At 48.1% G+C, this 18662-nt stretch overlaps 1 protein-coding gene and 1 pseudogene across 3 annotated transcripts in view; both read left to right on the top strand.

Moving 5' to 3' along the window:
- LOC142587547 (sulfotransferase 1B1-like) overlaps positions 1-18662 on the top strand; it is a 335465-nt gene that overhangs the window by 160973 nt on the left and 155830 nt on the right. The gene's annotated exons all lie outside the window — the stretch shown is intronic.
- On the top strand, positions 243-421 carry LOC142589180 (U2 spliceosomal RNA; annotated as a pseudogene).

The raw sequence follows: 18662 nt of genomic DNA, 5'->3' as shown, positions 1-18662 counted from the left end.
ACACAACACATGCTACACAAAATTGGTTCCTCACAAACTACATCTGAAACCTCGCCGTTGCTTCGGTGAAACGTCCCAAGTTTGCGGAAATGGAGCCACATGGATGGTTCGCATTTCGTTCCGCCCCGCGGTCCTGGCGGACAGCACGCTTACGGGAGCGCCACCACGGGAAAGCGGAAGGAAATGAAAGCAGATACGCAAGCGCTTGGAACGCCGACAAAGAGCGGGTGGTGCGAACGTAGACATCGCCGACGAGGGTCAAAGTGTATCTGTTCTTGTCAGCTTAATATGTGATACGGGTTGTATGTGGACCTAATATATTCAACTTGTTTTTGCAAGTTAGCTGAATGCTTGAAGCCTGCTTCACCTCCACCGCGGGTCGGCCCGGTATTGAACTATCTTCGGGATTGGCCCACGTATGGGGAGAAATTCTCGATCTACGCAGCTCGATAGATGCACGTAATGTTTTCCAGAATCTAACCATATACAGCTTCGCTGTAAAAAGAAGTATTGAAATTTTCGCAACGCATATTTTCCCTTAGCTTGTTTTTCGGGTTTCACCGAAACCATGCGTTTATCGTTCTTGTGTAGTTAAAAAAAATCTTAGATGTGTTATTCTTTTAAGAGAGTAAATTTTACTCGCCTCATGTCTGCAGCTTTCATGCAGTACGAAAGCGTCAAATGCAGGAATATGGATATAACAGATCATACATGCACAAATAATTATCACGCTACGTATGAGATATGAGATGAGTGTAGCGGTACGGTCAGTTAATGTCTAGGTAACTCTTATCTAATCCTTTGTTTAGGCTCTGACGAAAGCCGGTAGTTTTCACTCCGCTTCATCTCGTGCACCGCCGAGCATCGACGCCTGCAACGGCTCTGACAGCCCTCCTCATCGCGACAACCTTCTGAGAAACTTTCACAGCAACGATAAATTTTGCTACCGCTTTCAGTGCTGCGCCAGTGGGCGAAAAGTGCCCTTCCTTTTTCTGGTTATTTAACCAGACCGTCATTAATGCGTTGTCCCACATACGTGGTCTGTCTACAAGCATCATTGAAGGTATTCTTCTGCTAAGCGCTTCAGCAGCGATGTCGATTTTTTGTTAAATGTTGTCACATCGCCAAAATGTCCCGCCTTCCCTCCCTCTGCCCCCCTTCGTGAGCCACAAGTTTGCATTCAACGAACAAAAAAAAATATGCGACAGACCCCATCTCACGATGACTGTCGACGGTAATGTCTTAGCATTCAACCATGTATAGCGACACAGCCTATTTACTCCATCGAAACGAGTTATGTGTGAGGCGTGTACTGCAGTGGACTCCTCTTTCGCGCTGCTCTAAGAGCACATCGCGCCATCTAGCGCCGCCGCCACCAAACCTGCTCAAGGCCTCCTAAATGTACGGCGTGCCGGTGTGTGCGAGGGCTGATAACGCGTCATTCGGCAAGGAGACTCCTTTTTCGCCCTTCTTTCTGGACACGCAACAATAGTTATGACCACGAACTTATTGAAAAATGTACTTCTATACACAGTTTAAAGAAATATGTTACAATGTACTTACTGTCTCGTACTGTGTCCTCAAGTTCTTGAGTTAAACATGTTTTCATTGTTCTATAACCTTTGTACTATGCTGCATTTTGTAACAGTTATACGTTGCTAGGAATGGTTATGTTACATTTGTATAACGCTTGCACAATCTTGTACTCTTTAAAATGTTGCCAGTTATGTACGTGTTTGTTCTTGTTATGGGTTATTGTTGCATTATTGTGTGATTCTGTTACTCAATTTGAGATGCCTAATCGCGATGTTACTTCTGTCTTCGAAAAAAAAAATTGGTGCTCTAATGTACAGAGCCATTTTTTTTATTCTCACTGCTTCTGAGCAAGTGTATGGGTGGAGGAACCTGAGTCAGGCAGAGTTCATCTGCCTTTAGTCCGTTTATCGCTTATTAGACGACTTTGTTGATTATGCCATCCAAACAACACATCTAAGGTTCTGTTTAGTAAGCAGCACTGAAATATTGAATACAGCTGCACTTCTTTGTATACTAGTGAGATGAATTCCACTGCTTATCGTTCTGTCTCGTGTTGTTTTTTAGTCTCACATGATGCCTGTAATTGGCATCATGAATTCTAGGCTCATTTTCACTTGGGCCTTTTGATGGGCCACTTGAGCCAGGTTGTTATTGCATAAATACACAAACAATATGCATCCCATGCCCAGCTAACTCAAATAACCTGAGTAGAACTTACTATAGTTCATGTATTATGTGCATCCTGTGTGAGCTCATTTTTTATATGTCGAGTAATCAAAATAGAACATGCATGTGTGATAGTGACAGTATCAGTCTCAAGTTGATCATACGTGTTTGCTGCAATGGATGAGAGAGGGAGCATGCCCGTGTTTGAATCCCACCGATGGCAACGGTTGTTGTGGTCGCACCGATGGTACGACCTGTTGGGAACTCGGCGCTGACACCCGTGGTTGCACCTGGGTCGCAAGCCCCAAGGGTAGCGTTGGCCTGGCGGCCTGGGGTACAACTGGAAGCATCCGAAGGTCCCGGCAAAGCATGAGTCGACTGGTAACAACAAAACAACTTGTTTATTTTAACATCGCAAAGAGTTGGCGGTCAGGTTGACCGAAGTAGAGAGACGGGAGAGCACTTTACTCAACAGAAGAAATCGGAGCCCTCCTTTGGCGTCCGGGGGCAGCTGCTTTTATACTCTCGCAGTTGAGGGCAAGAAGGAACCCCTCAATAGACGAGCACGTGATTGTACAATGAGATAAGGTGACGCATACTGTCGTAGCGCCGCCGGTCGGGCACAAAGACTGGGAGGAGAAGGTAACTCCTACTGTCGTAGCGCCTCTGGTCGGGCACAATGGCTGGGAGGAGAAGGTGACTTCTACTCTCGTAGCGCCTCCGGTCGGGCACAATGGCACATACACTCACACACGCACATGAAGACACGTGGCATCGGAACATGCCTGGACGCGCTTGGCGGGGAGCGTAGCGGCGACGCCGAACGGGCCAAAATGTCTGCCGCTTTGTTGCAGTCGCGCCGGCTAAACCGCGCGTCGTAGGCGAAACGTAACACCCGTCATGGTACTGCTTAATTTTGTGCACTTTGGTAATGTTTTGTACATTGTTTAAATGCTGATTTAGGTATGTCTAAGAACTAAGGTAGCAACGGATTGGCCACCCAGGCTGGCCAGAGAGAATGTAATTATTTGCTTTCAAACAAATGTTCTCCTTGAAAACTTCTCATGAGCATATATCTGCATAAGCTCACCACTACACGTACATATTGCCTTTGAAGGCTACTGGATTGAGTCAGCGTCTGTGATCCGGACTGAGTGACCGAACGATATACCCAGTAGACTTTCTCTTCTTCTTTTAATCTTTCCGTCCCCTTTTCCCTTTCCCCAGTGTAGGGTAGCCAACCGGGCTCAGTCCTAATTAACCTCCCTACCTTTCCTTTATCATTTGCTCTCTCTCTATGCCAGTCATAACTAATTGTATATTCGCTGTTTATCCTTCAATTCTTTGCTGCATCAAGTTAACTACTTCTGCACAATCTTTTTGCACACAGTGAGAACTTCATTCATCGCTGAGCAAATCATCGAAGGTTATATTTTGTTTGGAAAGTTTACAAGCAGCAAGTAATAAATTTCTAATATGCATGTTTGATGCCTCACTTCATCTTCGGTGGCTTTATGCATTTAAAAAAAAGGAAAATTCATTTCATGCTTCCAAGCACGTTTAAAATTGGCAGAATGGAAGAAACAAAGAATAATAACAAGAGCAAGCAAATGCAAGCATATCAGCAAGATGTACTCGGAGCCTCAACCCAGTGGTACGCGTTTCTACGCCCAGTGGTACGCGTTCCTTCTTCCTACGCAGTTGCATACCGCGACAGATGTGCGTGTGTTCCGTATTCTTGCAAGCTGTCACTAGCACTACAGAAACTGCGCTATCGCGCTAAACACGGGGATTTCGCACGAACCAGTTCCGGCGATACTGTCACTTTCGTATGACGTAGAACGCAGCACGTTGGATGTTTCGAGAGGTTTTGCTGAACCAGCCAAAGCAGCGCGCCCTGAAAGTAATCGTCCAAAAGTAAGTCCCATGTTGCGGTATGATGCGATTGCAATATATTTCTGAAGGTGGCGCCGGTAAGATGACTGGGTAGCGTTTCGAACGAGGATGATGGTGCCAATGCAACACATGCAGCTGCAAAAGTGAATGTGGCGGCCTAGAGTTGCATTTTCACCCTGACGAGGAAACTTGAAATTACATCTGCCAAAATATGCAAATATAGTCTGCTGCAGCACCTCCTCTACATAAAGGAGGCGATATCTGCTGTCAGAGTTAGTTGCCAACCTTCAACACCTCTCCTTCGCCGAACGGTTCCAGCTGTCAACAGACTGCGTCGTCCAATATGTGTGCGCGTGCGATCCGCTCGTGCGGATTGAGTGTGCAATGAATTTTTTTTTAACGCGACACGCCTTTTGGGCGTCCGCGCCCGGTCTGCACGCGATCAGAAGAGGGCGGAACGGACGGGCCGATTTACCAAGAGACCGCGAGGTGGAAAGAAATGCGAACCGTCCATGTGGCCCCGATCCCGCAAACTTGGAACGTTTCAACGGAGCAGCGGCCAGGTTTCAGAGGGAGCTCGTGGGGAACCGATTTTGTGTGGCCTGTGTTGTGTGGGACCGCTTGTGGTTTTCGAGTGACCACACAACCATTACTACACTGCGGGACGCCGACCACCGCATGATCGCCTTGGCTACGGTGAAGCAGTGTGTGCCCTCGGAGTGCTGTGAGGTGCGTGTCTGTTCTGCGTGCCGGGATTCGTTAGCAGAACGTGTGATGCTGCGTTTTGCAACAATACATGGGATTGTGTACCCCCCGGTGCCTCATCTTCCGAAGCCCAACATAGTAGAGGAGCGACTAGTCGCGCCTCGCCTCCCATGTACGTGCATACGGCGTTTGACGCACGGCAATGCACAGTTCGCCATTAAGGGGCCCACATACACAGCTTCGCTGGTCATCAACCTTCAAAGAGTGGAATGGCACTGAATGTTTACTCATTGCAGCAAGCACCTGGTTCAGTTTTAAGCACGAAATATTTTAGCCCACGTTGTCGCCGACCTTTGAGTGACTTGACCCAAAAGCCAGAGCCGTTATCCGGGCATTTGAACGAGAACATCTTGGCAAGTTGCGAGAACAAAACGAGATCGTCCGGGCAACCAGTCAAAACGGCATAATATGTGGTATCTGGCCCCCAGATTTTTGTACAAGACTGCATTACATACGCCAGTTATCGCCCCAAACAGGTTACAACAAATATGGCTTCCGAGTTCTTCCTCATGCTTTTTCACAATATCACTCAAGTTGTTACTCCTACTACGCTGAAGTATTATTTGTTGTTTCCATTAGCGACGTTCAAAAGGCAGATACAGGGCACCAAACATGTCATTGTCATCCTTTGGCGCTGAGCGCTGAACGCCAGTGGTCCGTAAGTTCCGCGGCGCGGGCTTTGCGTCGCTTCGAGAGATGGCACCAAGCTGCGTTCGGTCTCCTTCAGGCGCTTCTACCCGTCGCGGTGGGTTAGCGGTTATGGTGTTGCACTCCTAAGCACAAGGTTGCGGAATCAAATCCCGGGCGCGGTGACCGCATTTCGATGGAGGCGACATGCAAAAGCGCACCTTTGCCGTGCATTGGGGACATGTTAAAGAACCCCTGGGCTCAAAATTAATCCCGAGTCCCCCACTACGGCCTGCCTCATAAATCGTGGTTTTGGCACGTAAAACCCCAGAATTCAATTCATTCTTCTTCTTGCTGGGCAGAGCGCTCTGTCTCCCTGGCGTCTTTCGCTCCCTATTGTGCAGCCTTGAGCAGTTTTTCTCCTTCTAGCTGGGCAGCGTATATATGGACTAGTGCACAGTATGTCGTGATTCGATGTGGTGCGGTGTGGTGGGATGTGGCGTTGCGAACATGCGCTACGCCCATTTTGAGATTGCGACTAGCATCATCTCCAACCAGTCTGTTTTGCCGGTTGCCATTTCATGCTTACATCTACTGGCGATTACGGTAAAGCCGGCAATTTTTATTGCATTATTTAGACTGGCGAAGCAATGGTTGTCGGATCGGGGAGCACGCAGAAATCTCCTCATACTTGATTGTTGCGTTCAGTCAACGTTTCTGGGCGAGCAAGGGGGTCTACATTGCGTTCAAGTGGCTATGGAGTCTCCACATGCTTTGTTCGGTGTCCGTACTGTGCTGTGCAGTAGGCTGGAGTATTGCAGAGCACTGTACAGTAATGAATAAAGGGCACTTGCACAGTCTGTGTACGATATGTAATAAATTAGACTGCTAGTCAAGGTTCGGTCGAAGGTCGGCCTGAAATCGAATGCGTGCTCTTGTGTGAGTGAAAAATCCACAAGACGGGAAGGATCGCCCGTAATAATTTGTGCATACGCTGTCGAAACGCTGATGGAGAAAAGCAACCCACAGTGGGTAAAATAGAAGTTGCACTTGATCTTAGTCCAACACAATTATCGTAATAACACGCACTCATCAGCATCCACCATTGTTTGGGACATCGTTACAGCAGTCTAGACGTCGGATCAGGAAATTGGACAATCCGACGGACGCTTCTGTCTACACTGCTGCTGCTATTTTAACATTGTGTTGCCGAGTCGAACGAATCGCTAATTTTGCGTCGTTTTATTGAATGAGTGCTACGAGCACTGGAGTCTATAGTTCCGACGATACCTCTACTCAAAGTCTTATATTTTGATTCTCAGGCAGGAGAAAATTGGCAAATTCGACAAGTGGCTAAAGTTCAGTCGTTATTTCAGACGGTACATGCCGTTGTTGGCAGAAGAATCAAAACAGAAATGTTTGACGATGTCTGGAAAAAACTGTCGATGAAATTGGTCGATTGCTATAGGCGCGCTAACGAAACTGTAAGGTCGCTCTGATTGTTCGGGTTCTTAAGTATCACGAATCGGCCACGTGCTTTGTGCATAGAGAGGGGGTTCACTTGCCCCCGTGTCAGCCGGGCGACAGTTGCTGTGCTATGTGGGGTCACAGGCACCGCGCGGTGTTGGGTGACGCGTCGCGGCAGGTGCCAGGTGGGCGAGTGCCGATTCCGGGAAGTCGGCATTGTGCGCACGGTGTTGGCAGTCCGACGACGGTCACACGAGTCCACACAGACCAGCCTTGAAAGGGACCGCTGTACAAGGTATTGTGGCTGTGGCTCCCGAGTGCCTGACTAATTGGAGGCGCCGCCGAGGTTAAGAAGGGCTTAGCAACGCTGACCCCGTTCCGCATGCAGTGAGCAGGGACCTAATCTTCTACGCGTCCGGAACGCAATCGCCAGCCTTGTTGTTGGGTGCGGCTGCCGGTGTGGTGTCGAAGGCCAGCTTACAGTGCACGCTGTAGGAATGCGGTGCACACGTAAAGAGTGCATTCGGACGACGGCGTCTTGGAAACGCGCACTCGGAGAACTTTGTCTTGTAGACAATAAGTTTGAAGGACAAGGAGGGCCATCAGTCTCCCACGCGGACAAACTTTGAGTACGGCCGCACTACGTGGTATCGATGCCCCTGCTTCCGAGACATTTGCGGCCTAGACGCCGTTGGGATTTGAAACGGTCTAGCGATAACTTGTTCGGGCCTGGCGTGTTTTGCTGACCCCGTCACTAACTACGGAGAAATGAGAGGGCATTGGAGTTTTAGGGAAGAAGGAAAATAGCTTTGTTTTCCAATATGTTTATTTTGAAGAGTAAGCCCATCCCTGTGGGTTGTGGCTTAACAAACGGTTGACTCTGATTGGCAACTGAACCTGTGGGACGGGCCAACGGCCCTACCGCCTTTTTTTTCTTTGTGTAATTGGGCTATAAAAATCGGGACGACATGCTGTCCCTCAGACTTGGCTGAAATCAGGATTGCTGATAGATCAGTGAGGCTCCGTGCTATGTACGTTAAAACGAGTCTGGGCTCTAACAGTCATTGAGACAGTCGAAGAGTGAGACTTTGTTTCTCAATTGTTCAACTTTGTAATGTATTTGTTTTACCTGCCATGTATATAGAAAAGTTTGCGTATAAATATTTCTTGTACATCTGATCTGCATCGCTTCCTGTCTGCGTTTGATCAACAACTGCCGATCATCGTCCGAGAAGCTTCAAGTTCCAACGGTGAAGCGAGGACGGAGAACGAACGAAACGTTACTGGCGCAGCACGACAGGATCGGCAAGCCCCACAACGAGCAACGAGCAGCGAGCCAGGCGCAAGGAATCAGAGGGCCACCAGCGAATTCCGCAAGGGTTGCAATTCATCTGGACAAGGACGTCAGGCGGCGCCCCCAGCAGCAACGGGTGAGCGGGATTCCTTGCGTTTTGTCTAGGTTGGCATGGCTGTTGTTCAGTGAGGTTAATGGTGTTCACGCGCAGAACAGCAAACGCGATTGAGGCTAACGTAAACATTGATACTGCATTTGAACAAAGAGAGGGTCAGAGACGGCAGGAACTGCAACGCGTCGGAGAGACCGAGTCTGAGACGTCGGATACTGAAATGGATAGTGAGACGCAAGGCGCTGCTCAGGCTCCGAGCACGACAGATCCAGAGGCCATGGCGGTGAGACGCCTGGAGCTGGAGCTGGAAAAGGTGCGCCTACAGCTAGAGTGCGAGCGCATTGCTCTACGGAGAGTGGAGCTCGAGCAGTCGAGCAGGCCGCCTTCGGTGTCGGAAGGAAGCGATCGGCGCGGTGCCATCACGGATGGAATAGCACAATGTGCTAAAGTGCTTAAGGCATACCGGTTGCCGTGTGACGCTGACGTTCCGATATGGTTTGATGAGGTCGAAAAGTTGTTTGCATCTTTTCAAGTACCAGCACATAGCCGTGTACATTTGATCATGCCTGCGCTGGCCGAGCGGGTTCGTTATCTGTTGCGTGGCCTCAATGACGAGGAATGTACAGATTATGAGACTGTAAAGAAGGCGGTATTAGATGAACTTAAGCTCACGCCAGCTAAATACTTGGAGAGGTTTGAAAAGGCATCTAAACGAAAGGAGGAAACTTGGGCTCAGTTCGCGTCTCGCGGGAGAACTTATTTGGCCTATTACCTTCAATCTCGAAATGCAAACACCAAAGAAGCTATGACGGAGCTTATGGTCGCTGACCGTATGAAAGCCAGTCTAAGCTCAGAAGCCCTTGAATATGTTCTTTTGCGGGAGGGTGAAGATTGGTTTAAGCCAGTGGAGGTGGCGAAAGTGCTCGAGACTTTCGAGCAAGCTAAGGGGAAAGGACGAGCAACTAAGCCAGCCGCAACAGCCTCACTGCTGCAGCACTCAAAACTAGCTAGCCCGCAGAGGACAAACTTAAAATGCCACGTGTGTCATGTACAGGGTCACCTAGCCAGAGACTGCCCAAAAGCTTCAAATAAAGAACAGCAGGGGAAGGCGCCGACTGTGCAAAAACAAAGGGTACAGAAGGTTGCTGTTGTAAGTGAAGAACCTCCACCAGAGCAAGAAAGGGTGCTAAGCGCTAGAGTGCAAGTCGTAGCTCAAAATGCTAGTTCAGGGAGGTCAAAGCTGGACCTTATCCCTATCATGTGCGGGAATATAGCAACAGAAGCTGTGTTGGACACAGGTAGTGAGATAACGGTCGTCCGTAAAAGTATGTTGCCCATCGTTTTACAGGAGCCATCACGAACAGTAAGACTCGAGTCGGCATTTGGAAACACCATTCGAGCTAACCTAGCTACGCTGCCCGTAGGCATGCATCGCCCAGGGGCTGTGATACAACCGCAGAGGATCGATCTGGTGTGCGCGGTTACAGACGAACTTGCAAACGGGGTTGACTGCCTGCTGTCAAAGGAAGATTGGGAACTACTACAGGCGCAGGAAAAAGAGGAGTTTGGAGAGGAAAATATTCCGCGGGTAGCCAATTCCGTTCGGGTCCGATCAGTCGAAATGGTCGATAACACTGAGCCAGACTGCGGTCTAAGTTGCGAAGAAATGACAGATGAAATCCCTAAATTGCAAGGGAATAGTTTGATACAAGATATCAATGGGGTGCCCAGTCAGCGGGAGGAATTTCGAGCTGCTCAGATAGCCGATGAAAGCCTGAAAAAGGCCTCGGATGATGCGAGAAATGGAAAAGCTAGCATGTTCGTGTCAGACGGACTTTTGTACCATTGGGATTCCTTAGCGGGAGTCAAGGTCAGACAACTGGTCCTACCAGAAGAAAGACGCAATGAGGTAGTGCCGCTCCGATCCCTGACAGCGAGGGCCGCATGCGAGGCTTTACTGGAAATTCTCAGTCGTATTGGAGTGTCGGGAACGATCTGTTCAGACAAAGGTACTAACTTTAAATCTCAACTGACACAGTTAATGTTAGAAAAACTGGGCTGTTCACCCAGGTTCTCCACTGCCGAACACCCTGAGGGCAACGGAGTGGTTGAGAGATGGAACAGAGGTCCTCAAAAATATGTTGTATACTGTAATGGAACGGGACCGAAGAAAGTGGGACAAGCTGATCCCATTTGTTCTGTGGGCGTATCACGAAGTGCCGCATGATACCACCGGGGTGGCGCCGTTCAGGCTATTGTACGGTAGAAACCCAAATGGGTCCCTATCAATATTGCAGCAAACTTGGACGGGTGAAATTGCGGTGCCCTCAACTCTGAGAGAGAACTACGCCGACGTTGGGAGCCCGCTTACAACTTTGACAAGGCGAGGGGTTCCTAATTCAATTCCATGGTCAGAAGATACACAGTGCACGTTCGAAAGTCAAAAGTTAACTCTCTGTCAGGCTGTCGCCATGAACACTCCTGAGCCTCATCAGCCGTACTGGCTATTCACTGATGCGTCGGCGACGGTGGCTGGTGCCTGTTTAGCTCTAATGTCAGCGGACGGAAAAGAAAAGCCGATCGCTTTTGCTAGCCATCGCTTTAACCCGACACAGGCGCGCTGTTCGACTATAGAGAGAGAAGCCTTTGCTATTATTTGGGCACTCAAGAAATTTGACTACTGGCTTTTCGGAGCAGTGGTGAATGTTGTCTCTGACCATAACCCATTGTCATATTTGACAACCAGCACCCCGCAGGGGGCCAAGTTAGCAAGATGGGCGCTTTCAATACAGCGCTACAATGTAACGGTGCGTCACCGGAAAGGAACATGTAACGCCAATGCTGATGCATTGTCAAGGCTCTCGAATCGTTCATGGGAGCCAATCGAGAAAACAGCAGAAAAGAAAGGATAGACAGAAACAGCCATGCCAGCTGGGACAGGCGTGAATGTTCCCGTTCACCCGAAGGATGTGTGCGGGGGACAGTTCAGACTTGATGGAACTTTCGGTGGTTGTCGTCGTCCATGTGTGTGAGGGTTATAAGACTGTGGACATACTATGTATATAACCTGCATATGTTACTTTGCTGCTGTTGTGCCGTGCAGTGTGTTGGAGTGTTCCTGTACATACATGAGTGTTTCTTTTGCATGCTCATTGTCATGAATGTGTTGAGTTTTCGCCCTTTTCTTTTATCGCTGTGAGAAAATTGTTTTTTTTCGTGGTCCTTTCAGTTAATTTTCCTGTTCCTTACGGACTCCGCAGCACCCGTGTTGGGCAGCGTATGTCAATTTTCTTTGACGGAACCTTCAGAGCTTAAATTCTAGGACACAGCGCCCTTTGGCTCTTGTAGTATAGCGGGGCACATTGTGAGCCCAGTATACTCTTTAGGAGGGACGTGTAAGGTCGCTCTGATTGTTCGGGTTCTTAAGTATCACGAATCGGCCACGTGCTTTGTGCATAGAGAGGGGGTTCACTTGCCCCCATGTCAGCCGGGCGACAGTTGCTGTGCTATGTGGGGTCACAGGCACCGCGCGGTGTTGGGTGACGCGTCGCGGCAGGTGCCAGGTGGGCGAGTGCCGATTCCGGGAAGTCGGCATTGTGCGCACGGTGTTGGCAGTCCGACGACGGTCACACGAGTCCACACAGACCAGCCTTGAAAGGGACCGCTGTACAAGGTATTGTGGCTGTGGCTCCCGAGTGCCTGACTAATTGGAGGCGCCGCCGAGGTTAAGAAGGGCTTAGCAACGCTGACCCCGTTCCGCATGCGGTGAGCAGGGACCTAATCTTCTACGCGTCCGGAACGCAATCGCCAGCCTTGTTGTTGGGTGCGGCTGCCGGTGTGGTGTCGAAGGCCAGCTTACAGTGCACGCTGTAGGAATGCGGTGCACACGTAAAGAGTGCATTCGGACGACGGCGTCTTGGAAACGCGCACTCGGAGAACTTTGTCTTGTAGACAATAAGTTTGAAGGACAAGGAGGGCCATCAGTCTCCCACGCGGACAAACTTTGAGTACGGCCGCACTACGTGGTATCGATGCCCCTGCTTCCGAGACATTTGCGGCCTAGACGCCGTTGGGATTTGAAACGGTCTAGCGATAACTTGTTCGGGCCTGGCGTGTTTTGCTGACCCCGTCACTAACTACGGAGAAATGAGAGGGCATTGGAGTTTTAGGGAAGAAGGAAAATAGCTTTGTTTTCCAATATGTTTATTTTGAAGAGTAAGCCCATCCCTGTGGGTTGTGGCTTAACAAACGGTTGACTCTGATTGGCAACTGAACCTGTGGGACGGGCCAACGGCCCTACCGCCTTTTTTTTCTTTGTGTAATTGGGCTATAAAAATCGGGACGACATGCTGTCCCTCAGACTTGGCTGAAATCAGGATTGCTGATAGATCAGTGAGGCTCCGTGCTATGTACGTTAAAACGAGTCTGGGCTCTAACAGTCATTGAGACAGTCGAAGAGTGAGACTTTGTTTCTCAATTGTTCAACTTTGTAATGTATTTGTTTTACCTGCCATGTATATAGAAAAGTTTGCGTATAAATATTTCTTGTACATCTGATCTGCATCGCTTCCTGTCTGCGTTTGATCAACAACTGCCGATCATCGTCCGAGAAGCTTCAAGTTCCAACGGTGAAGCGAGGACGGAGAACGAACGAAACGTTACTGAAACCTAAAAGTCAAGGAACTCTTTCCAAAGGCGTTTAGCGACATTCGATGTATTTCTGCATCTTTAATGCCCAATTTTCCAAATATCATATATTAATCCTTTGTACCGTCTTTTCGTGGGTCTCCATTTCGACAAGGGTTGCAAATGGTTCGCGCAAAAAGTGCACGCTTAAAGTTCTCCCTTCACGTGCAGCAGTCTGACTCGCACTACAGGCCCAGTGGAGAGAGCCGCGCTGCTGCACCTTCTCCCAATATTTTTTTTTTTTGTTTTTACCGACTCACGCCATAAAATTTAGCGACAGACTTCGCATGCCACTTGCAGCGTACGTTATCGGCGCTAAAGGGGAAGAGAAGCGATGGCTGGCAGAATGCTCCATCGTATACTGGTATGCGCGACTGTTCCGGCAGCTGTATTCTGAGAACCCCACGAGGAACCGTGAGTAACGGGGTCACCTGGAGGTCTGTCCCACCACCGCGCGCTCGTTTTTCGCCTTGTGCCGCTGACGCATGATAACGATCGCTTCCGAGAATTAACATTCTTAAATAAAAGGCGCGCTGTGTCTGACGCGCCGATTTCGAAATGTACGCAGAAGAAGCTAGAATGCTATGCAAAGCATATCGTACGGCGGAAAGCCGCAACTGGTATCGAAGTACAGTCGCGTCGCGCTGGGAATGTTCTTTTTCATACTCTCCTTCGTCATCGCACCCGCGGCGGCAGCATTTCGATGAGGGCAGAATGCCAAAAAAACGCCCGTGTACTGTTCATTGGGTGTGCTTTGAAGAACCACAGGTGATGAAAATTATCACGGAGTCCCCCACTACGACATGCCTCACGTTCATACCGTAGTTCTGGAACGTCAAAACCCCAGAATTTTAATTTTAGCTCTTCTTTGAAGGCTGGTTGGAAGCTTCAATCGTTTTAACGAGACAGGCATTTCGGGTATACGCAGTAGCACCTGTGGGCGACAACATGTGGTGTGGCCGAGGACGTAGCAAGCTATTTACCGTCAGCCACCAAACGCTTTTTAGTTATGCGCGGGCCCGTTGCAATAAACTGACTTTTACGTGGTTATACTCGCTGTTCATTATTAAAGGAGTACTGACACAAAATTTTTCCATCTTGGTTTTTGCTCTGCAACAAGTAGCTAATGACCCAGTACTCACGGTACGAAACATCATTTGCTTCAGAACACGACAGGTAATTATTAGTGTTGTTTGTAGCGACCAGTCCAAGTTCCGGGGTCAGAGAGCAACGAGATGGCCGAAGAAGGAATGTAAAGACAGCTGGGCACGTGATCGCACATACCTGTGCCATACGCACGCCAGCGCGCGAGCTTCGTGTTGCTAGTTCGTCTGCTACGTCTGCACGTGCTTTGCGATGACCTCGCCATCATCGTCGTCCTCGTTTTCGTCCTCCAGCGGCGACTATTTCCTGCAGGCGGGAGTTGCCGCCGCATTAGACGTGACCAACCACTTTTGATTGGATCCACCACAATGAAGCGACTCGGTAAGTGCGGCCAGCGACATCTATCAATATGCTTACGCACTGCTACAAGTAGTACGAACCATTCGTCGAGGGCGCTCTGGAAATGAAGCTTATTCCGGAGCAGGACACAAGGCGGGGTAAAAGTCGGTACAGCATCAGGCTTGGGGGGTACGCAGTCTTGGCGGAAGATAGTCGGACTGCCCTAAGCTCGGCGGGTTTTGTTGATACCAGGCACGCTCGAAATGAGCAAATCTGGCTGCTCTGCAACGGGGTCACTTCTAAGCGTCAAGCGGCGCGCACGAACTGGGATCACTTCTGCCGCTCATCGATGCCGACGGTAGCGAACGAGCAAGCCAGGCGAGCTGGTGATCGCTAGGAAACGGCATAGGCCTAGATCGTTGGCCGTCGGATCCGAGGCCTCCGGCACATGCGATCCGCCCGCAGCTCGTAATAAAGCGCCTATATTCGTCAACACAATCGACGTCTGCACATTTATGTCGCTTATAAGTGACAATACAATTAGTTTTCCCGAAGCCGTTGGTAGCCATGAGAAAACACGTTAGCCAGGCGAGCTGCTTCGCAGAGACGATTGCTGCGGCGGCTGCGCTGACCGCTTGCGAGTCAAAATCACACCAATGATATAGTATGGTGTGCAACGTTTTATGACATTCACACTATAGAGGTCACTTTACTCTGAGTTATCTTGTGTTGGAAGCAAACTTAGCCGAATTTCCGCGCTGGCGTCAGCGGCGAAAAAAAAACATCAGCGCTATCGGAGCGGCGAGACATCTACTCGCAGGGCCCGCTCCATTGCCAACGTAAACTCGTGACGTAGTGTTTAATTTTTGCTTGTTTACATTCCTTCCTTAATAAGAGTTTTAGAATAGGCGCTCCAATAGTTTGGGGCCCCAAGGAGCTTTACGGGTGTCAGCGTTGGGGCACGCAGACGCGAAGAGATTTAGAATACGGCTTTGCGTTTGCGCATAGCGTCTTGCACTGACAGCGCCACTACGGCGTCAAAGAAAAGCTATTAGAAATAATTGAATAAAATATATCATTTTATGATAAGAATAGTAATTTTGACTTTCGTGTATTCGCGTTTAATTACAATTTAGAGGTTATTCTGTAAGCAGCAAACAATTAGTTGCGCCTAGTTTTGAGTGACCAACTTTACGTGCTTTCACCAGCCAAGCTAAGCCGTGCTAGGCCTGCGAGCAATAAAATTCACAATCGAATTCGGAATAAGCGGCGTCTGATGCATCAATCTTCAGAACACACGCTAGTTGAGAGAAAGCGATAACCGCAGTCACTTCTCCTAGCTTGCGAACTTCACGCGTTACCACGAATCGAACCGAGTTTGATGCTAGGTTAGAGTCGTCGCTTCGATGGGTGCCGCCATGTTTGTTTACGCAAATCTTCTTGGGCAACATTTGGGGCTCCCGCTAAATCACTGAAATAGCGTGTCTAACGCAAAACCCAAACGCAGTTCGCGTCTTGCGCATGCGCAGTGGCTTGGGCACTATTTCTTTGGGGCCCCTATTCTAAAACTCTCTAATGGATGGATGGATGGACGGATGGATGGATGGATGTTATGAGCGCCCCCTTTGGAACAGGGCGGTGGGTTGCGCCACCAAGCTCTTGCTATTATACTGCCTAATGTCCTACCTAGGTTAAACAATGAAAAAAGAAAAAAAAAACACTATGAACTACCACGACCAAATTTTCTGATCCGCTATTGCGAACTGTGCTTTTGTACGTCTCCGTCTTCTGTCGTTTCCCTACTTTTCTTCCACCAATCCTCCAATCGCCTCTTACTAATGCCCATTGCGGACATGTTTGCTTTACCACTGCTTCCGCTGAACCCAAGGGCTTCAAGGAGGCCAGTGGTGCCTAACTCGACCGCTGGGTAGACGGCTACACATTCTAATAAAACATGCTCCGTCGTTTCCCTAGCTTTACTGCAGCAAGCACATGCTTCTTCTTCCTTCTTATATCTCGCTTTATAGGCGCGTTTTCTAAGGCATCCCGATCTCGCTTCGAAAAGTAATGAGCTTCCCTTTGTCGATGTCGCGAACTGCTACGGTGTGCGATTGGCTGTGCGCACGCGCACATTAAAATTCATTTTAAATATGTTCTAAGCTATATTCGTCGTTTATACTTTGCAGACGATGTGTGTGTGCCCTCGAATTTTTTTTCCAGTACTCCTTTGGGTTGTCCGGAATGTGTAAAGATCGCGTGTTGCAGATGGTGTAATTCTACTCCTGGATCTGGATTATTCAGACAGGCGGGCATTACCTGCTCGAGAAAGCGGGAAACATATTGAACTAAATAAAAAAAATCACTAATTAGCTTTTTATTTACTTTACGGCACATATTGCAATTTACGAATTTTAGCCGGGAGCTTTCAGGGCATACAAACCTGGAATGGATTTCCAGAATGACACCAGCTTCGATATGTGTACCGCCAAACTCGCCGTAAGGATGCACTGTTGTTCCACTTACTTTCTTAACACGCTCTTTTATGCATAGAAGCGCAAAATTAACACGAACGCCCCTCTATTTCGTCCTACACTTTGGAAAATAATACCTCGAAACTGGGGTCATCCTGGAGATTCATTTCAAATGCGTACGTCTTGCAACTTCACCGGCTGTACAATTCGTAAATTGCTATATGGGCCATAAAGTAATGAATATGAAGTCAATTAGTAATTACTTTTAATTAGTTGAATATGTGTTTCGATTTCTCGTGCTAGTAATATCTGCCTCTTACACTAAAAACAAAGAGTTCCGGGAACTCTCATCGAGGGAATATCTGTTTGCCCCATGTTTCACTCCCTTTTCGAGAGTAGATCGACCCCCTATGAGAGTCGAATAACGCCCCCTGATAGTTTTATTACTCCACCGCAAGGGAGTGCTAATACTCCCCCACAAGGGTAATAGTACTCCCCCAGATCGAGTGCTTCTACTCCTCCCAAACCAAGTACTTCTACTCCAAACCGAGTGTTTATACTGGCCCAAACAGAGTGATTGTACTCCTTCACAACAGTGCTAGTACTCTTCCCAATAGTGTGAAAGCGATCACGATGGTACAGCCATGGTCACGTTCGAAGAGATTCGCAATACTTACATGTGAGGAATATTTGATTCCTTCACAAGAAGCTCCTGCACTGATGCTTGGTGAACTGGATGTGATCTGTAGTCGCCGAGTTCCTCAAGTGAAACATCTTTTTTTCTTAAAAGGTCACATTTTATTGATAAGTCACAAGACAAACTGAATAATAGTTTGAGAAACATACTGACACACAGATGTGTATTCTCTACAGTGTATTCTCTGTATTCTCTAAAGTTTCTTCAGTATCACAGTGTAGGAGGATCCTTTAATTGGCTCCTTCTTTTCAAAAATAAGTATACGATGGAAAGTCAAACAGGACAAACGTGCGCAAACTCACAAAGTATTGACACTACGATCGAAGAGAAATATGCTTCACATTACTGGCCAGCAAACGCATTTCCAGCACAAAACGCATGCACTTATATGGCAGAAGTTACCAGATGAGCTGCTTAGCATGGGGCTTGTAACGTACATAAATTGTGAGGGAAACTTTGTGCCATATTCTAACACAGTAGCTCATTTTATAACGTCCTCTACAACGTATGGATGTTCCTGACTGAGAGTATAATGCATTTAGAAATGTGTCGTGTATTCTCATGTGAGGTCGCAGGTCTAGCTTTGGTTATAAATATTTGACACAGTTATTCATGTATAGGCTGCACCCCACTGTTTCTAATCTTGTCTTGTCGTAGTTCTACAGTCCTCACGAATGTAGTTTCTGGTTCTGTTGTGATAGATCCGTTACATTTTCTCACAAATAAATAAAGTTGAGAATATTATCTAGCGTGTAGCAAATGAGTATAAAACTGCAAGGAGCATTGGCGTTAAAATCTTGCGTTTTTGCGCATCAAATTTCCTATCATATATGGTAGGAAATTTCTTTTCTATCCACATTACTGTATGAACGGCATACTGAGGAGCAGCTTGCATAATTACATGATAAAGTATTGTGACTAGTTCAAAATGTAATCTAACTAAAGTATAGCATGGCTTCAGATGTGAACCAAAAATCAGATGTGATGTATAAACATTAGTAC

The sequence above is a fragment of the Dermacentor variabilis genome, chromosome 7 (genome assembly GCF_050947875.1).
Source record: "Dermacentor variabilis isolate Ectoservices chromosome 7, ASM5094787v1, whole genome shotgun sequence".
NCBI lineage: Eukaryota > Metazoa > Arthropoda > Arachnida > Ixodida > Ixodidae > Dermacentor > Dermacentor variabilis.
This window is presented reverse-complemented; position numbering and strand designations above follow the sequence as displayed.